Source organism: Pelecanus crispus, chromosome 16 (genome assembly GCF_030463565.1).
Source record: "Pelecanus crispus isolate bPelCri1 chromosome 16, bPelCri1.pri, whole genome shotgun sequence".
Lineage (NCBI taxonomy): Eukaryota > Metazoa > Chordata > Aves > Pelecaniformes > Pelecanidae > Pelecanus > Pelecanus crispus.
The window spans coordinates 1,819,702-1,836,246 of record NC_134658.1 but is presented as its reverse complement, the minus strand read 5'-3'; positions in this window follow the sequence as shown (position 1 = coordinate 1,836,246).

Here is a 16,545-nt window from a genome sequence, read left to right as displayed (position 1 = left end):
CACCCTTGGACCTTCCCCACAACCATACCACACATCAGTACTTGGGCATGGTTGGGCACCCTGTCAGGTTCTGTGCACCTTCCCTGAGGAGAGCTGGAAGTGCGGGGCAGCAGGAGGTGCACAGCTCCCACCAGCCCAGCTGCAAAATGGCAAGTCCCTTTTGGTGCTGGCACCTTCCTGAACAGCTTGAGAGTGACTCACAGCTCAGCACGGTCCAGGGGGGAGATGCTGGTGCCAATGCTGAGCACCACCTAATCCCTGCTCCATCTTTGAGTCTGAACAGCAAATGGTGTCTTTCTAAGCCTCTGAGCCCAAAAGGCAGGTGGGGGCCTTCACCTGCAAGTATTCATTTTACATTTTTTTGTTAGGAGACATAGAGTTACAATGTTTGCAGGTGCAGTTTCCCAAGGGCATCCCCAAACTAAGCAAGGCAGAGAAAGAGCCCAGCATTCAGCAGGTTTGCTGAGCCAGTGCTGGTCACTGGATACCCAGCATGGGTTGGGATCCTGCCTCACTACAAGTGCAGCACAAAGCCAGCCCGGCCCCTGTCCCACCTCCACCAGCAAGATTGAAGCAGCCTGTCAGCAGCTGCCGACACCCTGGTCCTGCCAGATGAAGCCACCAGAGAAACAAAACCACATTTCACGCTATGTCCTCCCTGATGCCTTCAGGGACAGCCCTGGTCCTTGGCATTGCCAGAGGGATGAGAGAAGGGCTGGGACCCTGGCTGTCTCATAAGGGCAGGCAAAGAAACAGCAAGATTGGCCCAGGGCAATGCCAGGCCATGGGGCACAGCGCCAGGGCAGCACCTCTCTCCCTCACCAGCTGCAGCAGGTCGGTGCTACTGTTGGGAGAAGCTGCCATGCAGAGCTGCTGCAATGAGACCCCCACAGAGCACACCATGAACTTGGGCTGTGAAGCCTGGAGGACCCTGGTGTATCGCACAAGCAGACCCCCAGCATCACCTCCCCCAGCTCCCGGTCACAAGTTTGCTGCCCACCAGCATCTTTCCACCTGTTCCTACACCATTTGACCCCAGAGGTGGTCTGTCTGACCTCTACAGCTATCCCTGACCCCGCAGGGGTGACACCTTTAGTGACTCCTAGCCATGCCCTGCTCCCCTCAATGCCTGCCCTGGCTGGGCCTCCAGGGCTTTTCAGGAGAACAGCGCATGTGTCATGCCATGGGGACCAGGGCTCAGGCTGTCTGGGGGACATGGAGAGCCTCAGTACATGAAGGGCTTTGAGCCAAAACAAAAATGGTCACAGGGTGCAAAAGGCCCTAGAGACACCCTGAAGATTTTGTTACTGTAGCAGAGGAAAAAGCTCTGATTATGTTGTAAAATGATGGTGTGGGATTGCCTGGCCTCAGCCCATGGTCCACGGAGGGATGGAGACAGGCGAGAGCAGGTGAAGCTGGGAGGTGTGGGGCTGCCTCCACCCCAGCCCTGCAGGAGCCACCATCCAGTCCTGGGTATGGAGAAACACTCTGAAACGGCTTCGCTCTGCTGTGTTTAACCTGGCTAATGATTAGCTAGATAGGACACGGCCATTCAAGGGCACAGGGTGAAAACAGCCCTTCTGCCTTTGCTTACACAGCACACACAGCTGGGCCATTCCCACAGCCAACACCCAGAGAGAGCGACAGCAACAGGAGAAATGCCAGCTTGGGAGCAGCATCCAAGGGCTGGGGCTGGTAGAGCAGCCCAGAGGTTGCTGCCCAACTCAACTCTGCTCGAAACTTCCCCCAAGCAAGAGCTGACCCCAATGTACACAGTTGTGTCTCTCTGCAGAGATATTTTTTTCATCCAAAGACAAATCCAGGTGACTGGGATCTCACTCTTTGTCTTTGTGACATCCATCAGAAGTTGAGTCAGGCGTTAATGTGAAGCTCTGGGGTCAAGAAAAAGGCCTCCTTGTGTGTCTCATACATGAAAACCCCACAAGGTTTGCTACAACACCCTCTTACCTGCCCGGAGAGCAGGTGCTTTCTCCTCCAGGGCCAGCTGCAGCAGTTTTACAACAAATTCCTTCCTTTCACTACCCAGTTCAGCCTCCCACATCCCCAGGATCCCACCTGAAGTCTGCACATGGCTGCCATGATGAAGAACAACAGGTCTTTGATCAGGGCATGATCCTGTCGCTGCAATAAGAGAGTGTCAAAACTCTGAGAAAGCAGAGCGTGGACATGGTGAAGGGATCCCTGCCTACCTGAGAAACACCCCTCCTAAAATCTCATCCATAGCCACCCTCTGACTAAAAGCTGAAGGCATCAGGTTCTGTGCTTCCCCCGAAACCAGACAGCAACATGTCAGGATGAAGAGGCTGAGGGAATGGAGAGGCTGCTTCGCCTGAATGCACACGTGCTGCACATCATGGGATCAAAGGGCCAGATAACGCTGGTGTGAACCCTGCACAAACAAGCACAAGAGACCACCAGCCCTGAGACCCTGCCTGCCCCACCTGCTCACTCCCACTGCTGCCTGGCCCTGGCTGCTCCTGAAGACTGGCTCTTGGCTCTGCCCCGCACAGTGGACCTGCTGGGTTGGCACAGTGCCTGTGGGGAGCTCTGCTCCACACAGATGTGTCTTTGGGACCCATCTTAGGAGCCAGTGCATGGCTTGTCTGTGGTGCTGGAGAAGGAGGGAATGTCTCCCAGTTTTGGAGACTAAACACAGGGCACATCCTCTGAGGTACTCATCTCTCTTAACGCGAATGTTTTAACGCTGGGACTGGCACCCAGGGATGAGGTAGAATCCCTGTCTTTGGAGAATTTCAAAACTTGAATGGACAGGCCCTGAGAAACCTGATACAGACTTTAAGCCAGCTCTGCTCAGAGCAGGAGGTTGGACCAGAGACCTCTAGAGGTACCTCCCAAACTAATTCTTTCTGTGATTCTTTCAGCCCCCTGAACTTTTTCTCTTTGCTGGCCAGTGAAAAGAAATGGGCCCATCCATAGGTTCCCATCTAAGGCAAGTTTGGGGGAACCCAAACCGGACTTGACTGGCTGTAAGTACAGTTGGGTTTATAGTGTGGGTTTTGCATTGCATGGCTCTGGGAAAGTCAAGGCTTTACATGTCTCTCGTATATCCCTCCCACTCAAGTTAATATTCTTCTTGTGAAGTGGAAACCACTTAAAATTACTCTCACAAGTGCTTCACATCAGCTTGAGTGAACAGAAAAGTGAATATGAACTGATCTTAGTTAAATGAAGTCCACTTCAGTTGTCAATTAGGGGTTCAAAGCCACTTAATTAATACACTTCAGCTTCACCTCCCTGTACACAAATCCAAAGAGACACCTTCTACCCACTTTCACTGCTCAGCAATTGAACAACCCTCCTCAACCCACATGATATCTGAAGACCTTGGTGAACCTCACCTAAGCCCAGATCCAAAATCATCTTCTGATTCAGAAGACCCAGAACAATTTCCAGCATTTCATTAGCCCTTTGCTCCACATCCAGCAGCCAGCATCTGCTGAAATGGCTTAGAAGCAGCAGCAAACCCCAGTTCTAGAGATCTCATAAATTTTCATATGTTCTTGAGTTCCCAAAGCTCTCTGCTTTCTCTTCTCTCAGATCACTGAGAGCTGAACCTGCTGGAGACACATGCCCCAAATCTCCACACAACACTGACATTTAGGGCTTCTGATTAATTTTTTTGTGTTGTTTTGGCAATAACTATTCATTCCACACCTGCCCCCTCAAAGGATGATGTTAGTCGCATTTCAAGCAAGAGATCAGACTCAAGACTTCCAAGGTCCCTTCCAGCCAACATTTGTAGGCCAACAAGTCCTGTTTCATGGCAGTCCCTGCCTTCCCAGAGGCATGAAGTGCTTCTCTGCCCTGTTTCTCCTGCCAGTTCTTGGTGGTCTCTCCCAGAAGTTGTCCATCAGCACCATCTCTTTCCTTTGCAAGTAGCAATAGCAGAGCACTATCAAGATGTGCTTTCTTTGGGTGTGAATATGCACAGGTCTGACCTGGATGTGCAGGAGTCTGGCAGCGTCTCAGATCCATACAGGTTCCTGCTTCCCACTGTGCAATGCTCAGTCTGTGTGCAAACAGCTGTCTCTCTGTCTGTCCCTCTGACTCTTTCTCTCTTTCTTTCCTTCCTTCCTACAAATTCTTTCTTCCTTCTTCCTTCAAGTTCTTTCTTTTTTTCTTTATTCTTTTTTGCTTTATTTTCCTTCCTTTCTTCCTTCCTTCCTTTCTCTCTTTCTTTCTTTCCTTCTTTCCCTATTCCCTTCTTTTTCTTTCTTCTTTCCTTCTTTCTTTCTTTCTTCCTTTTCCTCTGCATTCATTTGAATGACAAAGGTTTCTGATTACAGTCCTCTTGGGGAATCAAACAGCAAGGCTGCTGCTCACTTACTGACTGGCAGATTAAGATAGATAAAGGGGGAGATTTGTATATTGACTCTGTGTTTATGTAACTCATGTGCAAGGCCTGGCCAGGAGCAAAGGGGGATCTGACCCACATAAATAATAACGAGCAGCATTTTTAAACTAAATCATCTGGAAAATTCACAGACGATTCCGTCGGTTGCTTCAGTTGTGTCACCAGAGGGTCATAAATAATTCAGCCTTGCTCAAATATTTATGGAAATCAATTTAGCCCTCAGTCCAACGTCACCTCCTGAGAAAACAGTTTCCTTTCATATCTCAAGTGCAAACCGACTGGTCTCCATCCCACCACCCTCCCCAGGGCCAAGGGCACCTGTAACCTCCCAGCAACATGCCCAGGCACCAGCTGTCCTGGTTTTGGCTGTGATAGAGTTAATTTTCTTCCTAGTAGCTGGCATAGTGCTGTGTTTTGGATTTAGTATGAGAATAATGTTGATAATACACTGATGGTTTAGTTGTTGCTAAGTACTGCTTACACTAAGCAAGGACTTTTCAGCTTCTCATGCCCCGCCAGCGAGAAGCTGGGAGGTGGCACAGCCAAGATACTTGACCCAAACTGGCCCAAGGGCTATTCCATACCATATGACATCATGCTCAGTATAGAAACTGGGGGAACTTGGCCGGGGGGCAGCGATAGCTGCTCGGTGACGGTCTAGGCATCAGTCAGCGGGTGATGAGCAATTGCATTGTGCATCACTTGCTTTGTATATTATTATTATCATCATTATAATCATTATTATTATTACTACTACTACTATTTTACTTCATTTTATTTCAATTATTAAACTGTTCTTATTTCAACCCACGAGTTTTCTCACTTTTACTCTTCTGATTCTCTCCCCCATCCCACCGGGGCAGGGGGAGTGAGCAAGCAGCTGTGTGGTGCTGAGCTGCTGGCTGGGGTTAAACCACGACACCAGCCCAGCTGAGCAGGTTCCCAGACAGCTCTGACACCATGGGAACCACCAGGAAGATGAAGTTGCACATGCTCCTCCAGGAGAGGAACAGGTCCAGCACCTGCCCTCCTTCCGCTGTGACCATTCTGAGCTTCATGATGGGGCATCTGCTCTGGCCCAGGGTGGTTGTCAGCTCCAAACCCAAGGGTCAGCACTTGGCAAAGCTGTCGGCACATGAAGAGCAGCTCCTATCCAGGTGACAGCTGGTGCTTGAAGCAATAATCCCTGCACAGGAGAAAGAGGCTCCCCAATGCGATCAAAGGTCACAAAACAAACTCCCACAGGAGCAAGCGGCCCCAGAGAGCTCCCCATGCCCACTCCCAGGGCAAGGTCCATGGCTCTGCCATACCCACTGAGGAGCAGCTGCTGTACGACCTGTGCCATGACCCAGCACTTGCAGCTCGCTTCCTTGCCTCCTCTCTGGCTGACACATGGCAAGGATTCCCAAAAGTAGAGTGGCCACATGGGCTGCCTATCACAACCAGCACCCACAAAGATTTCCACCCACATGGCAAGTCCACCAGGCTCCTGGCCCTGAGAACCTCATTGATCCTTCTGGGAGCTCAGCATGTCCATGCGCTATTCCCATCTCTTGATGAAAAACCCACTTCATGGGAGCTGTGAATCTCTTCCAGCACCTTCATTGCAAACAAGGAGACAGGATAAATCCCCAGGGTCAAAAAGCTGTCCCCTTCTGCAGTCATCTAGGGGAGCAATACACTCAGAGAGTGACTAGACCACCACATGGATCAAGATCAAACCACCTATGAGCTCAGCCACCAGCACAGAAACTGGAGGGCAGCCATATGCAGCCCATGCCTGTATGGAGAAGCCACATCTTGTCCAGCCTCTGTGTTCCCTGCAGCTCCTGTAAGCATTATCTCTTGGTAGGTCATTTACCTGGCCTCTCCCCAAGTTTCCAGGCCCATTTCTCTCCCCTGGTGCACTTTGCCTGGAACAACATGCAGAGCTGTGCAAAACCACAACACAGCTGGGTTCCCTTGACACCACGGACCATGGCAGACACCAGGACACCTCCTCATGTAGGGTCCCATGTCTGTCCCAGGCAGTAGTGCAATGAACTGGGAAGACACTGGGCTGCGTGCCACTTGGGGACCTGAGGTGGCACAGCCATGCTGCAGTGAGCAGGAACCCACAGAGCATTTGTGGTGGTTTGGAAGAGATTATCCTCCTGTGTTTCCACCACTGGAATATTTCTGCACCAAAAGCACCAGTCTACAAGCTTTGGCTTGAGCACCCTTTGGCTGTGAGCAGCCGGGGCAGCAGACAAACCTGGTGGGGAGAGCTCAGGGCAGACTTCCCAGTGTATGTCCAGGGTCATTGACAGCCATAGAGGTGAAACATGGATGTTCCCTCCAGCCATTCAAAGTGTTTCAGGTCCCCCAATTCTTCAAGGTAAGAAACTCACTGCGTTGCAAGACGAGGCAGAGAGGTGTGACTGGCAGCCAGAGGGGCTGTAGGACCTGGTATCACTGATGGCCAAGCTCTGCACCCTCCAGGCTGAAAGAACAGCAAAGGCACATAATCCAGTGCGTGAAGAGGGTTTGTGAGCTTCTCCAGCCCTAAAACTGCATAAGAAAGGTCACAGCCTTTCTCCTGCCCAGGTCTCCACCAAGCATGCTGCATCTTGAGTTTCCTCTGAGTTTCCAAGTTAGACAAGGGCTAGTGTGTCCCATACAGACTGTGCACCATCACATGGACCCACATTTCTGATCTCATCTGCAACTAGAGCTGTCCTGGAGAAATGTTTTGCACTGGCAGATTTTTCTTGGGCCAAGGATGTGTCTCCAGGGAGCACTGAAGAGAAGACACACTCCTCACAGCTAGCCTTAGAAATCTTTCTCCAAAGCTCCTCTGCTTTTCTGTGGCTTCTCATTTATAGCAAGATAAAAGCACAACTCCATGATGAGCAAGAGGCCCAGGATCCCATTGCTGCACACTCTGAACAAGGTACTCTGGCTGGCTCTGGTAGATACATCCCTCCAGAAGCCCCATGGCTGTGGTAAAGGCAGAGGACCCAGCTGGGTGTAAGATGCAGTGATAGTCCAGGCATCAGAAACTCAAGCTCTCTTCTGCAACACATATCACCCATCCCTCCCTGCTGGCAATCAACCAGCACAGAGGAAACAGGACAAGACATCAGGCCCAAGCACTGATGTTTCATGTTTCACATCATGTGAAATGACCTGGCTATGTCAGACTCCAGCACCAGCTCTGCTCTTTACAAACTTTGGAGGTTTCTGCAATTATCCTGTTCACTAGGATTTGAACAGCCAAAATCAGCTCCCAGCACTGACCCACAAACCCAAATCAGATATCAAGCAGCAGAAGCAGCAGAGGCTCTTGGCTTGTGCTGAGCAGAATGCTGCAGGAAAAGGAGACATTCCAGCTGAAGAGTCACAGGTCCTCCAAGCGGGTGTGATTACTGTCACTGCTTGGTAGAGGACAGCAAAACTCAATTTGCAGTGCTGGTCCATGATGGAGACCCCACAGAACTGGTAGGTGCTTGGCATATTCCATGCAGCAAAATGGGAGCTCCGTGCAGCACCATCCTGAAAAACAGAGCCAGGTGGGGTGACTAGTCCATGGGAAGACTTGCACCTGCATGGCCTTCACCCAAGTAAACATGGAGGAGATGGGAGCCCTTGCAAAACTGGTGCCACTTAACTGCATTGTCAGATAGGATGGGCCAAGATTCTTAGCTCAAATTGCCAAGTCTAAGAAAACAAAGGCTAGAGAAATGACCACCAAGTTAGAATAAAATGGTACCAGTCCTCCACCATGTCTTTTGTACATAAAAGTAAACCCCAGAACAAACTCAAATAAAAGAGTGCCACAGACTAGGTACACAGAGCTTCACATCTGCTTTCCAAGGGTTTCACCTAGGGTCATGTCTCTCAGCACAAGACTGCTAATTCCCTGATGCTTTTCAGACTTCCCTCTTTCACCCATACATGACAGCAATGCTGAGGCACCCTCAAGGTCCATGCACATCCCACATCTGCACATCTGTAGATGCCACTAGATGAGACCACCACTCTTGTTCCCACGTATAAGAGGACCAGTGAGCCACAGTGGGGACACCTGCAAGGGTTTGCATGTGCAAAACCTTTACTTCACATGACCCTCCCAAATGAGCCACCTCTCTTATCTCTGGGCAAGCTGTTTTCCCTGCTAGGGTTTCCGAGGAGCAGGCAGCTTCAGCGGGGAAAGGAGAAAGGGACAGTGGAGCTAACCAGAGCTATTAGACCTGCCCCAGGAAAGCTGCAGCAGTAGTCATGTTCTGCCTGCACACCGAAGAGCAGTGTGACGCAGTTTGCCTGCAGCTCCCACTGTAGGGGCATGTCTCCCCCAGCACGCCTGGGCATGGAAGACAAAAGGATCAGGATGTGCACAGATGCTGCTAACACGCAAGAGCTTCACTGGAAATAATTAGCCCTTGTTAAGAGAAAATCCTAGGGAAATTTTTGCCAAAAAGGTGGGTAGAATCCTTTTTCTGTTTTTTGCTCTCCCTATCTGGAAAAGTCCTTCTCCTGTCCAGCATTTATGATTTGGTTTTTTTGAAAGATTATTTTTCTTTGTCAGACTGGTGATTCATTACAGATGAAAGAAATGGATGTTCCTGGGCTGCAGGGTCCTGAACTGCCCAACATTTGGGATGCCACCTAACGATTATCCTTAATTCATAGCCCCATTGTAAAAGTGTCTGCCTCTGCACTCAGTGCAAGGACATCACCGGATCTCTCTGCAGAGCTGTTTCATGAAAGCATGTGCATTAGTTGTGTTTTATTGAAAAAGGGGTTAATTTGTGCCCTCTTCTTCCCCAAGCACAGTAACACAATCAATCTCAACAGAGCTGCTTGGCTTTCTCCTCCCTTCTCCAGCCATCACTTCTTGGCTCTTAATAAATTATTCAGCTTTCCTAAATATGCATAGGGGTCTCATTAACAACTAATTTTGCTTATTTAAAACAACTGCATAATCAAACCACTATAGTGTTTTGCCTTTCTTATAACCATGAATTATGCATGTGCTGGGAATCTGCATACAAATTTATTGATTCTTAAAAGGGCGCATTTTTCACAGCCTAGAAAAAAACAAACCCTGGTTATTCTGGTTTTGAATATTTTGGCCTAAACTTCCATTTTAACAAATGATATGGTGTTTTCCTGGGAACAGAAGCAGGCAAACCCATAGCATCACCAAATGCACCTGAGTGCAACAAAAGGGAGTGTTTCCACCATTGCAATTAATCATTTGCACACTCTTGACTTGCAGCCCTTTCCCAGAGTGCTAATGGCTTATTGTCGCAGCATCCATTTCACACTGACTTCTTGGTGCCTTTAGGTGCTCCCATACGAACCACAAAGAAGAACACCTGGGCAAGGAGGGGACATCTTGCGAAGGCATGCAAAGCCACTAGTATCACTGGATCCAATCTGGGCTTATCCCACAAAGAAAGCACTGATGATAAAAACATGTGCAGGTTCAAGAGGGACCATGCACCAATGCGTGCTTTCAGCCTTCAGGCCTGCTCAGCCACCATCACTAAGGGAAGCAGGTCATTAACCAACCACACACATGGCCCTGCACATGCACACCCCTTGATTCCTATACTGGCCTGTTGCGTCTTGTCTCATTCTGAAGCTCTTCTGTAGAACGGTGTTTAGGGAGCCATCCCCAGAACCTACATCTTTCTTGCACAGATCCCTGTGGAGCTGGTCCCATTCCGCTCTTAGGAATTACAGAGTAATTCAGGTCAGAAGGGACCTCTGGAGGATTCTAGTCGAACCTCCTGCTCAAAGCAGGGTGAGCTATGAGATCAGACCAGGTTGCTCACAGCTTTATCCAGTCTTGTCTTGAAGACTTAGAATCATAGAATCATAGAATTGTTTAGGTTGGAAAAGACTTCCAAAGGTGGAGGCTGCAAAACATCTGAGCAACCTATTCCACCACTTGACTGTCCTCATAATGAAGAAGTTTTTCCTCATATCCATTCTGAAACTCTATTTTTTCAATTTATGTCCATTGTCTCTTGTCCTCCTGCCATGCACTACTGTGAAGATCCTGGGTCTCTCTTCCAGATAAATTCCTTCTTCCCCAGGCACTCCTGGTTATCATTACTCTCTAGCCTTCAATGCCTGCCTAAATCTCAGGCTGAGATCTGGAGGAGCAGTGGCTTTAATGACAGCCACAGCATCACAAAAGCTTCCACAAACATTTCCTCATTCGCAAAAAGGGCATTTTTGGAGGAGGCTTTGTCAACTCCATCCCATGAAAAGGGACTACAGTGAGTGTTAGAAATGGAGCCATGGAGCAGTGACCTTCAACTCATTGTAAACAAAGAAGGATTTAGAAACACCTGTGCATCTTCTTGTAGGTACCTCCAGGTCTTCAGCCCCTGGCAAATCATACCTGCTGGTGGTTGGAGGTCTGAAGGGGAGATGAAGAGCCTCTCCATGCTCCTCAGTGGAGTCCTTGGCATGAACCCCAGCACAGACAGCTCCTTCCTGAGGTATGCTATGGGCCTCCAGCCCAGAGGCAGGTCCATAAATGCCAGGCAGAATCCCAGGGAATGCATATTGCTTGTGTTTGCAGGGTATTAGCAATGCTCCTTCAGTTGGCAAGAGCTGGAGGTGTGTCAATCTTTGCAGAGCAGCTTTGAGCTGCAAGTCCCTCAAGAGCTCTGACCTTCACCTGTCTGGGGACATTCCAGGCTCAGGACAGTGCTCACATCTGCAAAGCCAGTGTCCAAGAGCTCCCTGCTCAGCCCCTAATGGCTGTAGCAGTATTCATAGGGAGCCTGGGTTCACTGCCAGGATGGAGATTTCAGTTCATCTACTCCAACACTGTGACCAAATGCAGGGCAGCAGCACACCAAGTCCAAGGGCATTTGCAGTGGTGCCATTCAAGAAGAGCCATCCTGGCAGGGCAGCTCTGGGCCATGTCCCTGGCAGCCTCTGGGTTCAGCATGCATGGCCTTGGTCAGAGACATCCTGCATGGGGCACAACTGCACCTCCATAGCCATGTCTCTCTCCAAGCCTCTGCGGACAAAGCCATGGCTTAATCTGCCCCATGTGCCATGTGGGTTTCCTCACTGAATGAATATCAGATGGTTCATTTTATTTGTCCCTTGAGAACTGGTCAGGCTTTTTTTTTCCTGTTTGCTTAGTAAGGGACCAGGTTGTGGTGTTTTAATTTGTCTTCTTATTCTTTCATGATAAAAAACCCCACTAGCCACAGGAGGAACATGAATCTGTAAATGGTTTTTTGTAACACGGCAGAGTCCTCAGACAAGATCTCCCTTTCTTCCTTTCCCTGTCTGTCTGCATCACTGGCTGGCTGGTTCTCTGTCTATTCATCTGCTTGGCTGCAGCTTCTCGGGGTGTCACTCAGAAACAACCACCATGTGAAGTAGTCTGAGGACCTCATCCAAATCCCAGCCCCTACCTGTCCTGTGATGGTCTGGAGTTTTCAACCGGGACTTGTTCAGGAAGGACCCAGTGGTGGCAGCCACAGATAAGGCAGAAGGAGCTAGGATGGGAAGATATGCTTTGCACAAAGCATATGGTGGGATGCGGGATGGCTGTTGACTACTTCCATCTCACACACCCTAGCTCGAGGCAGTGGTGTGCTGACCCATCCTTGAATGAGGGGATGGATCTACTCCTTGCTGGCACTGTGGACATGCCAGCGCATTGTGTCACGGCAAGGTTACCTTGGAACTGGCAGGACTGCACCGGTTATAATGCACTGCTGTGAGTCACTCATGGCTCTGCCAGAGCTCTTCGCATAGCACTTGGAGAAGGTAATCGCACTCAGGGTGACCTCCAGAGACCAAGGCTCCGAGGAAATGACAAGTACTTTCAGGCTGTTCTGGATGTCTTCTCAGTGACCCACGTCCCTGTGCACCCAAAAGCCATCACTTCTCCTCCAAGCTTGTGACACCTCTGTGATCACAACCTCCGCTGCTTCTCCCAGCATGGCTCAGCTCCGCGATCCCTCCACCAGCTGGGCTTTGCTGAAGAACTGAATGTTTCTGCCCTGTCGGCAGACTGGACAGTGAGGGGGGCTGGTCTGGGTGAATGATGCAAGAAGAGTAAGAAAAATTGAAAGCAGAGACGGAAAGGCACTGGGAGGAAAGGGTAGGGTAAGACTAGCAAGCTGCTCCTCATAACCAAGGAGCTGAAGCAGCTGAACTGGTTTTTTGTAATCCAGGGTGCCGTGAATCTTTGGAAAACCATTCAGTTGCTTAAGTGAGAGAAAACCTTCTTAAGATAGAGTAGCTAACATCCCTGCTCTGATCAAACAGATGAATGATCCCAGGAGAATTTTCATTTAATCAGAACAGCAGGAACTTGACAAAAATCGCAGTTGTACACCAAGGGACATATTAACCAAAATCCTGCTGTAGCAGACTTGCGCATAGGCATAACTTTGCAACCCAGGAGCGGCCGTACTGACACCAACAGGTCTGCTTAAAGTGCATCTGAACACACGTTCTCAAGAGCTAATTTTGTACAGACAGCAGCCCTGAAACAGCAGCTTCTGGGAAACGTAGCCAAGAGGACAGTCAACAGGTAAGGAAAAGAGACCGTTTCAAGCCTGGATACTGAAGTTCTTGGCAGCATGACAAGGAGGTTTTGGTTACTGTTGAAGAAGCAAGTTTGTGCTCTTGTTTTGGAAATGGGTAGAAGGAGATCTATGAGTTCAAATGAAAACCATCTGAAAGGCATCCACATGACTTTAGTTGGGAGAGTGCTCAGGTAGGGACTGAAGTCCTACAGGGTGAGTCACTTGGCAGAGGGCAATCCATGTGTCACTTGAGACAGATCCTATCTTGCTCCAGGAGTCACAGTCCTGGGTGCAAAGAGCCTCTGTGTCAAAAAAGTCCCATTCACTACCTTGAGATTGAAATCTGCACTCCATGGCCCCTTTCCACCTCAACAGGAGAGGAAAAAGGTACAAGCATGCTCGGTACACACAGAACACACTGCTGGTGGGCACTAACAATGAGGACAAGGAACATGGATTTTCGTGCAGAGGTTAACGTGCCTCCAAAAATCAACCTGCATAAATTGTACGAGGTACCTCTGTTGGATTTAGTATAACTTCAGGTACCTCCTAGAAAAACTTAGAGCTTTTTTTCCTCTTTAAGGTCAGGCTTCTGTCTCAATTTCTATGTCTTCAGTCTGTCTCTGTTGCTCTGTTACAGCCCCCTGCACTTTATGAGAGCCAAGTGCATCCTGCGATTGCGGTGCGGAACTGGTAACCAGGATGCCTGGGTCCTGCAGGGTGGAGAAGGTGCTGTCCTTGACTTGTTGGGTGAGAATGAGCTAGTCACCTTCCTCTTGCAGACCTCATTTTCCCAGATGGAGATGGTTCTATTTACCCACATTCGTAAATACAGTTTTACAGCCTGAGTTAATGTTGATTTCCAAGTGACTGCGTTAAAGCGTCATCCAGACCTTAGCACCCATTCAGAGCTTCCCTCTTTCCCAGCACTTCACAGGTCAACTGCAAAGCAACACAGATGCATCAAGAAGCTGATGTGGGTGGTATCAAAGCACGGCTCATTCCTGCAGCTGCTCTTCAGAGTGTGTTCCACTGGGACGGACCCCTCACACAGCACCTGAGAGGAAGAGATCACTTGACTCCTCTAGACACCTTCTACGCATTACAGCTGTACCTCCTGATGCATATTCCAGATCTGCTTTTCAGAGATAGGTGGCTGACCTGCTCTTGACACCTGCATCCAGGCAGAGCCCAGCACACGCACACCCGTTCCCCACCTGCCCATGGCTTAGTAGGAGCAGATGAAATCCGGAAATGTCATGAGAATATACAAACAAGTCATTTATTGTTTAGGTCTTTGCTGCACGTGTCTGAGTAGCTCTCTGCTGGACCCCGGCGGGTGTGTGCACTGGTACTGCCTATTCACAGCCTGCCTGCCTGCCCACAGCCACCACTGCCCTCTCTGCCCGCCCTGCGGAAACAGGGAGCGGCAAGGAATGTCTGGATTCCATAAGGAGCTGGGATACTCATATAGACAGCATTAATTACAACTCTTAACATTTAATTATAGGTTCCCTTGGTTTCCACTGTATATTTACAGCTGAAAAACCTTGCTAATTGCCTCTGTGTTTCCATAGCTCAGACATGAACTCACACTCTAGCAATGGCAGAACCATTCTGCGTGTTCCAGACCAGCTCCTGACCTTAACGATCTACCACCCATTTACGGGTACCTAGAGAGAGCCAAGAGGAGGAGCCAGGTGTTCCCCACCGACCTCACCTCCTGCTTACAACGGCATGTCCCAAAAATGGCCTCAAGCAGTTTAGGAGAACAAGAATCTCCTTGAGATCAGCAGAAGAACAGCATTGCAGAGTTGAGCCTTTGGGGCCAGTAATCCACGGGGAAGCTTGGACCTTCAGGGACCCAAGACACTGCTCCAGTGGAGCTCCTTCTAAATGGACTGCAAAAAAAGATCTGATCTTATGCAAAAATATGCAGATGGGAACTGATTGCTCTCAGAGTCACACCCTGTGTGCTTCACCAAATGCCCACAATTTCACAGGGATGTGTGCAGGCACAGTGCAGCAGGGAGAGCACAGGGACTTACATTGTAAAACTGAGTCATATCGTGAAATGTCCCATGCACATCCCTTTGCCACAGTTCCCTGCTCCCTTCCCCGTTCTTTGTGGTGTGATGCTGCCCATGCTTGGGTGCAGGGCATAAGTTGCCACAATGGGTTTGTGCTCCCCTTGGAGCAGCGTGGCTCCAGGCCTGGAGGGAAGCAATGGCAGGGCACAGCGAGAAGGGAGCATCCTTGTTTCTGCACTAATCCCAGCACTCTTCCACGAAGCCAAACCTGCAGAGCTGGGCCTGAATTAGGACTTCAAACACACCTCTGAGCACTGGATGTCTATTATCTCTGCTGTGCAGGAGGCAGCTGCTTCCCCCAGCCGAATTAGGGGCTATGTGACCCAGGAACAAGAGCCCATGGCATGTTTTGTAAGATCGCCCATTTTCCCCTGAAGATCCTCCCCCAGTCCTTGCCAAAGGGACAGGTCCAACTGGACAGGGGGCACCTGGTCATTCCCAGAAGCAGGCATGATCTGTGCAAATGCACCCTGTCCTGCCCTCCCCAAACACAGACAGGAAAACTGCCTCGCAGAGCCGCTCCCTGCCTTCCCTGGCAGCTGAGCTGCCATGGCAGGGACGTGCCCATGGGATAAGTGTCCAGGAGCTCCATTCCACAATGGTGAGGAGCAATGAGCTGAATCCAACCTTGGAAGGCAGGGAGCAGCAGCTGATTTACCTGGCTTCCCAGGACAGCCTTGACAAGCTCTAGCCTCTGTATGCCCTTTCCACCCTGGCGCTGGGCGTCACTAAAATAATCTGGAGACGCTTCCTGCAGTCTTTTCCCATGGATTACGCCAGCCCTGACTGTAGAGGGCTTGGAAATCTCCTTATGTCTTATCACATCTAATGCACAAGCACCAACTTGCTCAAGGGGAACAGCAGTAAAATAACCCAACTTGCAAGCACCAAACAATGCGCCTGAGACTGCCCGTGCAAAAATCCCAGCTTGGCAATGTGTTCCCATCAGCAAGACTGTGTCACAACGACCCCTCCACAGGCTGCCCCAGAGGACCCTGTGGCAGCCCTGCAACTCCTCATTCTGCAGGCAGCCCTGGAGCTGCCACATCTCTTAAGACGGCATTGAAAGAGAGAAAGGACTAGTGGTATCCATCTCACAGAGCTTAGTCCTCTGTGGTTCTGGGCTCCACAGCACCTCTGAAGCCCACACATGACAGCACCAGGGCTGTAGTGACAAATATGTCTTCATTTCTGTAAGGGAAGAAGGAGAATATGCCCAGCATGGTAGAAATGTGACCGCTCCCTACTGCACTCAGCCCTACTTGGAGACAGACAAGATAAATCCTACTGACTCCTGGCTTGTTCTCCTCCTGCTCTGCTTTTGCTCAGGCTAGCACGCCTATATCAACACAGAGGCATCTGCATTGCCTGCTCAGCATCAGCTGCAGCTGCATAGGGTTGGCCCCAGAAGAGCTAAGAGATCCCTCTGCAGCCAGGAGTCTTTTATCTAAAACCACCTTCCACACCACACAAGGGATTCAGCCCCTCTGAGATGGCAGGG